Source organism: Giraffa tippelskirchi, chromosome 6 (genome assembly GCF_054371585.1).
Source record: "Giraffa tippelskirchi isolate mGirTip1 chromosome 6, T2T-mGirTip1v1.2.pri, whole genome shotgun sequence".
NCBI lineage: Eukaryota > Metazoa > Chordata > Mammalia > Artiodactyla > Giraffidae > Giraffa > Giraffa tippelskirchi.
Window position 1 is genome coordinate 45755624 of NC_137280.1, and position 11050 is coordinate 45766673.

The 11050-nt window shown below is 39.6% G+C and overlaps 1 long non-coding RNA gene across 1 annotated transcript; it reads left to right on the forward strand.

The window, feature by feature from the left end:
- Positions 1-442: 442 nt before the first annotated feature.
- On the forward strand, positions 443-9438 carry LOC145510480 (uncharacterized). Its single transcript, XR_014057051.1, has 3 exons — positions 443-965; positions 4395-4520; positions 8592-9438. It is a non-coding gene; the product is annotated as an uncharacterized LOC145510480 (long non-coding RNA).
- Positions 9439-11050: the final 1612 nt, after the last annotated feature.

The following is an 11050-nucleotide window of genomic DNA, read 5'->3' on the forward strand; positions in this document are numbered from 1 at the left end:
TGGACTGCCTTGTCTTACATCCTTTTCCTAATTGACTGCCCAGATAGACTAATTTAGGAATTGACTGTCCGGGGTAGACTAATTTCAGCCAATTTAACTGTAAATCATCCCAGGGAATCATAGTCCAGTGAGATAAATCCTTGCAGGGTGAAGGACCATAGTTGTGGTAGATAAAATCAGCCAGAGTACTAGAAGAAGGCCGCTGTAGCCTTACCTTAACACAAACTTCCCACTATGCCAAGAGTAATTACTCACCAAAACAAAACAGGAAATAATTCCCAAGAACAGAAGCCAGGAACTAGAAAATAAACTAGAACCTCAGTCAAGGCGGGAGACTCGGGTAGATGCTGGGCCAAACATGGCAGCCGTCTTTGCTCTCAGGGAGAGAGAGAGAGCCGACTGTTAGAAAAGGAAGTGACGTCAAGTTGCCTCATCAGTTACCAGGGAAACCAGTAGAGAGGCCCTGCCCCACTGCAGTTTTGATAAGCTATTCTGGTGGAGATGTTCTGATCTAAAGATTAGAATAATCAGTAGTCTGGTTCTGGGGGCAAGTATGTGGGAAGGTTGGTCATGTGAGTAGGATGTTAATGAAGCAGGAACTGGTTGAGTAGAGGACAGACAGCGGGCAAGAGTACAGCCATCCATCTTGGGTGGCCTGATCACATGGCTGTAAATAAGAAAAGCGTTTATCTGGGGTCTTAGGAATTGCAATTCAGGAAGCACAGATTCGAGTAGCAAGCAACTCAAACATGCTCCAAGGGAAGTAAAAATGGCAGAGGCTTATAAAGACAACAAAGACATTCCAGAGAATTTACAAAGGTTGTTTTGCAGAATTACCATTAGTACTGGCAGGAAGTTAGCTGTGGGCAGCTGATTCCTTGCTAAACTGCAGTTTCCAGAGTGAAGAAAATGAGTTCCAGGTGGGCTGATTGGTTGGCCAAGTCAGATGTTTACGTTGCCTCCAGGTATGATGTAAGTTCTGCTTCCTTAACAACCTCTGGCTCCACTTTAGATTCTTTCACATAAGCAACTCCATTTTATTGTTCAGGGTCCCTGGGGTCTCCCCATGTCCTGAACTGCCCCAACATATTCCTAGTTCATGCAAATTAGGGCAACATAATTGTTAATAGCATAACTTTTTTACACTGAAAGGTATTCCAACTTGGTGGAAAGAAGTCAAATGGAGATAAACTCCTGTAAGTTTCTTGTATCATTCAGAAACTAGTGCAGTGTTTACTTACACGTAATATCTTAAGGATGCATTTGGAAATGTATACTGCACGTGTGCTCAGTCTTATCTGACTCTTTGTGACCCCATGCACTGCAGCCTGCCAGCTTCTCTGTCCACGAAATTTTCCAGCTAAGAATACTAAAGTGGGTTACCATTTCCTACTCCAGGGGATCGTCTCAATCCAGGAATTGAACCCATGTCTCCCACATTACAGGTGGATTCTTTACTGCTGAGCCACTGGGGAAACCCTTGGAAATGTATATTCAACTACTAAAAGCACAAAAAGTTAGAACTAGAAATTAAAAGAGAAGGAAAAAACATGTGACAGTAAAAAATATTTGATTAATCCAAAATAAGTTAGGAAAGAAGAAATAACATCAAATAAAGACTAGATGGGACTTGTAGAAAACAAATAGCAAGAAGTTAGAACTGTATCAGTTATCAATTGTATCAGTTATCAATTTAAGTGTAAATAGATTAAACACTCAAAACAAAAAATTGCTATATTGGTTAAAAAACAAACAAGATCCAACTATGTACATATACACTTTAAATATAAAGACCCAGATGGGTTAAAAGTAAACACCACAGTACAGGCACAAGCAATGGGTAAGAAAGAGAACTTGAGAAAATGGTAATGTTCTAGAAATACAGCTAAGAGGAATGAGAGATAGAGTTTGCTAGAAAAAAAGAGATTTCCACTTAACCTTGAAGGTCAGTTTTGCTGCTCATAAATTTTCAGAACCCAAGTCTAATAGTAAGCCCATGTTGGGGCCCAGGGCAGGCTGCCCCAAATATGCATCAATGGCATATTTGAATTAAAGTTAGTTAAGAAACAGCCAACGTAAAAGGGATATTTTGACCTTTCTCTCTATATCCCTGAAAGCAGGAAATAAATCTCCCATGGGAAAGGTACCCTCTCAGAACCAGAAGGTAGAAAGACATCCTTATCACCAGATAGGGGATTTAGGGCCCAGAAGCCTGTACAGAAAAAAAAAAAAACCTTCTTACTTCTTTCCTAATTTACTACCCATGCCCAAAGTTTACTTAAATTCTTTACTAATTAATGATGTCAACCCACGTTTCTTTGTCCTGTCAATTCCTCTGAAATTTATTGTTTGTCTAAAAAGTATAAAAGCTGCCTGCTCTGGCCACTTCTTAGGATCCATTTCTATGAGACCTCCTTACACATGAATTGATGGCTCGATGGTAAATAATGTGCCTGTAATGCAGGAGACCTGGGTTCAATCCCTGGGTTTGGAGGATCCCCTGGTGAAGGGAATGGCTACCCACTCCAGTATTCTTGCCTAGAGAATACCATGAACAGAGGAGCCTGGCAGGGTACAGTCCATGGGGCTGCAAAGTTGGAAATGACTGACTTTCACTTAGTTACATCTGAATTAAATTTCTTTTTCTCCTATTAATCTGTCTAGTATCAATTTTATTATTGTTTGAAAGCCACAAAAACTTGAAAGGGAAATTTCTCCATGACATAGTGAAAATAATTTTGCTAAAAGTCCAAGGGTGGAAACTCAGGCTTCTAAGTAATATAGAAAAAAATTCTCCCAAACACTATGCTGTTCAGACATTTTACAGTTTCAGTGACAAATATTTCTGATCAGAGCTTCATACACTGCAACTGTCCTTGATGAAACTGACTCACAAAAAAACACAAAAGAATGAGCAGCTTATTCAACCTAGTTTTATAACAGTCACATCATTAAAATCATAAAAAGATTGTGTGGTTGCTTAAAAATAAAGAATTTATGCTTTCATAGAGATAGAAAACATTTTCTGGGTTTACATTTAGTTTCCCATCATTTGTTTAATAAACAATAAAAGATAATTGAATTGTATGTCAGAAAATATTTCAGTCCCAACTGCATCTTAAAACCTTTCAGTTAAAGACATTAAAAATTTCATAGCTTGTACATAAAAGCTGCTAGAATTTATCCACATTGTACTTATTAGTTAAATTACCACAGTCCATGGATTTTTGTATTGGTTGGAGGGAATAATATTATGTTTTCTAAAAGCTTTCCATTATTCTAATCAAGTAGAAAATCCCCTTCTTTGAGTTTCACATATGTTTTACATGAAGGAATAACTAAGAGGGCTTCCCTGGTGGCTCAGCTGGTAAAGAATCTGCCTGCAATGTGGGAGACCTGGGTTCAATCCCTGGGTTGGGAAGATCCTCTGGAGAAGGGAACTGGCGCAGAATTCGATGGACTGGAATATAGTCCCTGGGGGTCACAAAGAGTAGGACACAACTGAGTGACTTTCACAAGAGGACATATTACATAGTATCTGTATGTCAGATATTTTCTGTGTGTCACTGACCGAATACCTTGACCCACCATCAGTTTAACTTGGATTGAATACCAAAAGTTGACCTTGACCTAAGCTCTTAGCCATAAAAAATATAAACAAACACTCCTTCACTCCAGTGCATTTAAGATTGTTGCTTCTTTTGTGTTTGAAAATAGTTATTGACAGCAAAGACAAATGGACAGATAAAGCACTATTTGTACATAAGACTATCTTCTGATTGTGGCCATTTTTACCCAGTGACTATCTTTTTGCACCTGATATAAAGAGATGACTCATTGGAAAAGACCCTGATTGCAGGGAAAGACTGAAGGCAGGAAGAAAAGCAGATGACAAAGGATGAGATGGTTGGATGGCATCACCTACTCAGTGGACAAGTTTGAGCAAACTCCGAGAGATACTGAAGGACAGGGAAGCCTGGTGTGCTGCAGTCTGTGGAGTTGTTGTTTCCATTCATACTGTGTCCACTTCTCAGTCCTGAACTAAGAACACTTGTTTCTGATTCTGTCCGTATTGTATCTCCCTGAAGTTGTTTTTCAGGACCTTGTAGATTGATTTGGAAGTTTTCTCTTAGGCACAAGGTGAAGGCGTACACATGGCAAGATTACTGACAGTGTAATTTCAAAAAAAGAGGATGCTTCATAGTGTCCTATCTAGAGAGGTTGTGAATAATGGAAACAGGCTGTGGATGGGAGGGATCAAGATGGTAGGGGTAATCTTGGGAAGAAGGGAGCCACTCTGCCATGATAGAATGGACTCCCCTCTTAGGATCTCAGGTAGGGGCTTCATTTTGTTTCAGTGCCATTACTCCCATGTGCCCCAACCTTTCCTATAGGTCATGTTCTTTGTAATTTAATTCTCAACTCAGAGCATTTTATAAACTCAATGACAGTAGTCTGCAGTTGCTCTTCACCCTCTCACTGAAGACGACAGCAAGTTACCATAATCAACCAGGCTGAAGGTGAGTAATGGGCTTAACCAACGAAGTGAACACCCTCTACACCAATTTCATGATAAAACACAATGTCAAAACATTTAAGTTCTGTTGGATAATATTTTTATATGAAAAACCAAATTGCATTTCTTTTGGTGACAACTTTAGGATGTGTGATTGTAACAATGATACTTAAGTTCAAATTAACATGTGCATATATATATATGCACATATGCACATATATATATATATACATTCAGAAAACTAAGATCATGGCATCTGGTCCCATCACTTCATGGGAAATAGATGGGGAAACAGTGGAAACAGTGTCAGACTTTATTTTTTGGGGCTCCAAAATCACTGCAGATGGTGATTGCAGCCATGAAATTAAAAGATGCTTACTCCTTGGAAGGAAGGTTATGGCCAACCTAGATAGCATATTTAAAAGCAGAGACATTACTTTGCCAACAAGAGTCCATCTAGTCAAGGCTATGGTTTTTCCAGTGGTCATGTATGGATGTGAGAGTTGGACGGTGAAGAAAGCTGAGCGCCGCAGAATTGATGCTTTTGAACTGTGGTGTTGGAGAAGACTCTTGAGAGTCCCTTGGACTGCAAGGAGATCCAATCAATCCATCCTAACGGAGATCAATCCTGGGTGTTCATTGGAAGGACTGATGTTGAAGCTGAGACTCCAATACTTTGGCCACCTCATGCGAAGGGTTGACTCATTGGAAAAGACCCTAATGCTGGGTAGGATTGGGGGAAGGAGGAGAAGGGGACGACAGAGGATGAGATGGTTGGATGGCATCATCGACTCGATGGACGTGGGTTTGGGTAGACTCCGGGAGTTGGCGATGGACAGAGAGGCCTGGCATGCTGCAATTCATGGGGTTGCAAAGAGTTGAACATGACTGAGTGACTGAACTGAACTGATATATATATATATATATACTGATCAAAGCTGGTTTTCAGTAACGAATGCCTAAAGAAAAATTCTTAGTTATGATTTCTTCTGATTTTAAATTTGGTAATAGTATTATCAGTTATTTAAAACTGGAATTCAGTGTTTGAACTCTGCCTAATATAATTAGTACAGTTATTTTGAAAGAAAATCATTTTGTGAACCAATTAATCAGATTTTCAATAATTTAAAAGAGCAAAACGCCCTCTAACACATTCAAAAACAGAGAAATAGACAAACAAGGCTTCCAGTTTTCTAAATGTCTAACTGGATGTGAAACTTAAAAGGGAACTACAGGAACAATGCACAAACCATAGAATTACAGCATTACCAACTATTTTAAATAAAATTTGACATTCCCTTCCTAAGTATCTCTGAATCCTTTATTTTTCTGAGTAAAGAAAAAATCTTGGGGGGTGGGGAATGTAGTCTCCTAAAAGATCAATTTTTGTTTGCATATCACAGAAAATGGAAGAACCAGATACTTTTCGTGAAGCGTGATGTTAAAGACCCATGCCTGTTCAACCACTCTAACAATTATTTATGTAAAACTTTGTTTTCAAACACTTCATATATAAATCTCCATTTGATCCCTATATTAATCTTATGTGCTAGTTGCTATTGCTGGTTCCTTTTAAAGACAGGAGAGTAAAAACTCAAAAACTCACCCACATTTACAAAGCTACAAAATATAAGCATTGATATTTGGATTCAGGTCTTTAGTGTTCATCAGGTAAAATTACCATTATTTGTAGTAGAGATCCTTTGATAAGTCTCAATTCTGTACTGTGGGCTAGACATCAATTCCTATTGTGTGCTGTTCTTTACAAAATGGACAGAGGACTTTCCTGGTGGTCCAGTGGCTAAGACACCGTGCTCCCAATGCAGGGAGCTTGGGTTTGATCCATGGTAGGGAACTAGATCCCACATGTAGCAACTAAGACTAGGTGCAGCCAAATATATAAATAAAAAATATGAAAAAATGGACAGAAATGCTCTTGAAGTTGTAGGGGAGCAAAATTTGCTACCCCAAAGTGTTTCTTGAATGAAGATTAATGTAAGCTAATTATTTTTAAGAAACAGAAGACTCGGGAAGATTTTCTTGTTCCCTCCCCTTTAACTGCCTAAAGGGCTTTCACAGGTGGCAGCAGTGGTAAAGAACACACCTGCCAGTGCAGGACACATAAGAGAGATGGTTCAATCCCACGGCTGGGAAGATCTCCTGGAGAAGGAAATGGCAACGCACTCCAGTATTCTTGCCTGGGAAATCCCATGGACAGAGGAGCCTGGCAGGCTACAATCCACAGGGTCACAGAGTCAGACATGACTGAAGTGACCTAGCATGCATGAACTGCATAAAAGAATTTAGATAAAAGGCCTGTTAAAGAGATACCTACAAAGAATATGGGCCAGGTGCGGTGGAGGAACCTCAGCAGAACCTAGAAATCAGAGTTCCTTTTGTGTCCTACTGACCCTGCATGGTCCCCAAACATTCATTTACCAAACATTTGCTTTTTTCATCTCCAAGTCAGTTGCCTCCCTCCCATTTGAAGTTCCAAACCACTACCTTCAACATCCTTTTTTGTCATTAGCTGAAGATGGTATTTCAGGTGGCAGATCATTTTGGCAAGTTAGTTTTCCTGTTTTTTTTTTCCTCATGTATATACGTTATTAAACTTTTGCTTGATTTTCTCCTGCTAATGTATCTCTTGTCAACCTAATTCTTAGACCAGCCAGAAGAATCTAAAGGGATAGAAGGAAATTTTTTCATTCCCATGTATATCTTGATAATGAATTACACAACATCTTTCTATAGTCAAATTTGAATGCTAAGTCGCTTCAGTCGTGTCCGACTCTGTGTGACCCCATAGACGGCAACCCACCAGGCTCCACCATCCCTGGGATTCTCCAGGCAAGAATACTGGAGTGGGTTGCCGTTTCCTTTTCCAGTGCATGAAAGGGAAAAGTGAAAGTGAAGTCGCTCAGTCGTCCGACTCTTAGCGACCCCATGGACTGTAGCCCACCAGGCTCCTCCGTCCATGGGATTTTCCAGGCAAGAGTACTGGAATGGGGTGCCATTTAATGGAGTGTCCCCAATTACTACTTGTCTTGAAACATGAAAAATATTTATTTTTGCTAACATTATTTTACATACTGTAGTTAAGGATGGAGAATTTGCTCATTTATAAATTCCACACTGTATGAGTCAGCAGTTCTGCTTGTCTATATAAACAGATAACTAGAACATGATGTAAAATTTACATAGGTGATGTAAAATTTACATGATGTAAATTTACATAGGTTACATAGGTGACCTCAATAACAGAATACAGGTGCAGGAACAGAATATTGTACATGAGGATGAGAGGGAAGACAGTTCATGGAAATCTATGGAAAGCTTGGCCCTCACATCCCCAAATAGCAAACAATAAAACTATCCCAGTTGCAGACAATGGGGCTGAACCATGTCTGCTAGTCCTCTTATCCCTCTGCCCTGAGGCTTCTCAAAGCTACAAACCAACAATGCCCAGCTGCCCTGCTGCCAAAAATGTTTCAAAGAATCCTCAAAACCAGAAATTTTATGTAAAATAATATCCACAAAGTTGTTTGTTTTTTAAAAAAATGAAAATGACGAGCTCTGTCACTCAACCCCTCCTTCTTCAAACCACTCTCCTGGGGAGGAACAAAGGAAAGCACGTGAAGCCTAATTTTAAGCTGTAGCTTGCCTGTTTAGGCTTCCCCAGCTAGTTTCTGCTAGAGCAGAATGATGCGACTTGTTTGAGAAGATTTGGTGGCGTCCAAGATGAATCACAGTTCAATCCAAACCGATGACTACTGAGGAAGTCTTTATTTGTGTATTTATTTATTGGTTCTATTTTTTTCCATTCAGCCAGGAAACACAAAATGTTTCAAAAGTTCTAACAAAAATAGGACTAGGCATGGCTTCCCCAAATAAATAAATGGAGAAAGATTATATAGACAGATGATAGATAGAAGGATAGAGTGGTCTTTTGAATCATGTAGTTACACTTGGTAAGAGTGGAAATCTAAATTGGCCAGAATTGCACTCTCAAACTAGTCTCAGGGAAACTGTAGCATTGTTCTGAGACACAGAAAATATTTTCTTGTCATTTCAGAAACAAGGGGAATGGAAACTTGCCCATGGTTCAGTGCCCAGAGCATTTTCAACACCACAGTGAACATCTATCAAGGCACCATCTGCCAGCAACATAACCATCCATGGAAGTGTCAACAGGACTGCAGGCAGCTGCCTTTGGTCTCTCACATCTCTGCCTTTCTGGGGGACAGCCAGCTCCCCAGACTACTTCTCCTGTGGCACTTGGAGCTTAGATCCCACCTTCTGATGTAGCAGGAAATGTTTTTCATTGATTTCAGTCAGCACTCCAAGTCCAAAGGCAAATGAGGTTTCAGAAACTATTATAAATGAAGTGGGGAAATGGTTCCATCTCAGTGTGAGAAAAGATTATCAGTTAGAAAGAGAAGGAATGGAGCTTAGAGGCAGAGAAATCTTTAAGGGTTTAAATAGGGCAGAATCTATAAAAAGGGAATGGAACTAACTCTGTCCCTCAACACAGAAGCCATGGAGAAAGGGGAGGGAAAGACAGCAATGATGAGAATGTACAACTGAGATTCTCTTCTGCTTGCAACCTCAGAAATCCGCAAAGGCTTCACTTGGTATCTTAAAGTCCCCTACAAATGAACCTTCAAGTTATGAACTTTCAAAGATGCAAACACATGTCCAATCACATAAGTTAGTTCATGTGTCTGGCGTACACTGTCACCTTCGTGCATCCTCTAAAAGTTTTTGTGCCTTTGTGCACTTTACTGTATAGTACTTATAGAGTATAGTAGTACAATGTCTTTATCTCAAGCCCAGGATGTCAGGAAGCAAGCATAAAAATAGCCTTGATGTAGCTGATACTACTGTACTTTTACTGTAAGATTAAAAATGTTTTTTCTCTATTTTTTGTGTTTGTGTTTTATGTATTACTCATGTGAAAAGTTTTATAAACCTATTACAGTACGGTACCATATAACTTACTGTATTAGTTGGGTATCTAAACTAACTTTGTTAGACTTATGAACGTGCTCTTGGAACAGAACTTTGTTCGTATGCAGGGGACTTACTGTATTGAAGTCCTCCTGCTGAAATCAGTTAGAAACTGCATAGCTGAGGGTCTCCGTTGTGGGGATCAAAGTTCATTATCATATGAACAGTAAATGCTACTGCTAATCGTGTCAGTCGTGTCCGACTCTGTGCCACCCCATAGACAGCAGCCCACCAGGCTCCTCTGTCCCTGGGAATAGGCATGTAGAAAAAGCTGAACAGAAAACTATTTCTAATCTGCAGACACCCCAAATAATATTACAGCAAATCACAAAACCAAACGTGGTGGCAAGGGAAGGAGAAACAAAGAAAATACTATATACACTTTGTTAAGCAAATATTAAATTGTGTATTTTGTTGATTATTCTTTATAGATTTCTACAGTCATGTCATTCAATAGGTGTGCCTGGGGCAGTACTCAACACACCCCCTAGTGTATCATAAAATTTAGAATCTTGGCTCTAGACTCAAAAGAGGAAGGAGAGCATTTGTCAAAACATGTAAAAGACAAAAAGATTTCTTGTGATGCTTGTGCATGCGTGCTAAGTCACGTCTGACTCTTTGCGACCCCATGGACTGTAGCCTGCCAAGCTCCTCTGTCCATGGGATTCTCCAGGCCAGAATACTGGAGTGGGTAGCCATGCCCTCCTCTAGGGGATCTTCTCAACCCAGGGATCAAACCTGTGCCTCTTAAGTCTCCTGCACTTGCAGGCAGGCTCTTTACTACTAGTACCACCTGGGAAGTCCTTTCTTATAGTATATTCCACAATTGTTGACTATGTCTTTAAGAATTAAGGAAAAAAAAATTAAGTAGAGATCCCTCATATCTAACCAGCTGCCAGTCTATGCCAATTGTACTTTTGAGATAAACTTCCTTATTTTCTCTTCTTTTTCATTTCTGTGTTTATTTCCCCAAGACATATTTTGCCTATTTTTTTCTAGAAATTAATGGTTTTAACTATTAAAGCTTGACCTTAAATTAAGCTGATGCCTTACTGCCAGATAAGTGTTTCTGAAATTCTCATTCAAAATTTTCCTGCTCAGAACTTAATTTGTGTGTGCATTCCAACTGTCGGAGAATAAAATCCATACTCTTTAGTGTCTGTATGTAAAGCAGACCAGAAAGCCTACAAAACATGCAATTAGTGTCCAGTAAAGTGTTTCATAAAGAAGAAAATGAAAAATAAAAAAGCAAGATGCTTTTCAGTCTACTTGTGATTAAGTAGAACTTGCCAGATTCAAACTGACCTTGCTTGCTGCCACATTCCTGGTGCTGAGTTTCTAACTCTCACAAGACCTTATCTCTCCTTTTGGCTTGCACTTCACCGTTTGAATTTGCTTACAGATTCTTCTCTCCCGGTTTCACTCCTAGCATTCCCTAGTAGAGCTTCCACATATTTCAGCAAGAAAGATTGGTATGGGTTGTGGGAAAACATCCGAGGAGCTACGTAGGTGTTCTGCCTTTAT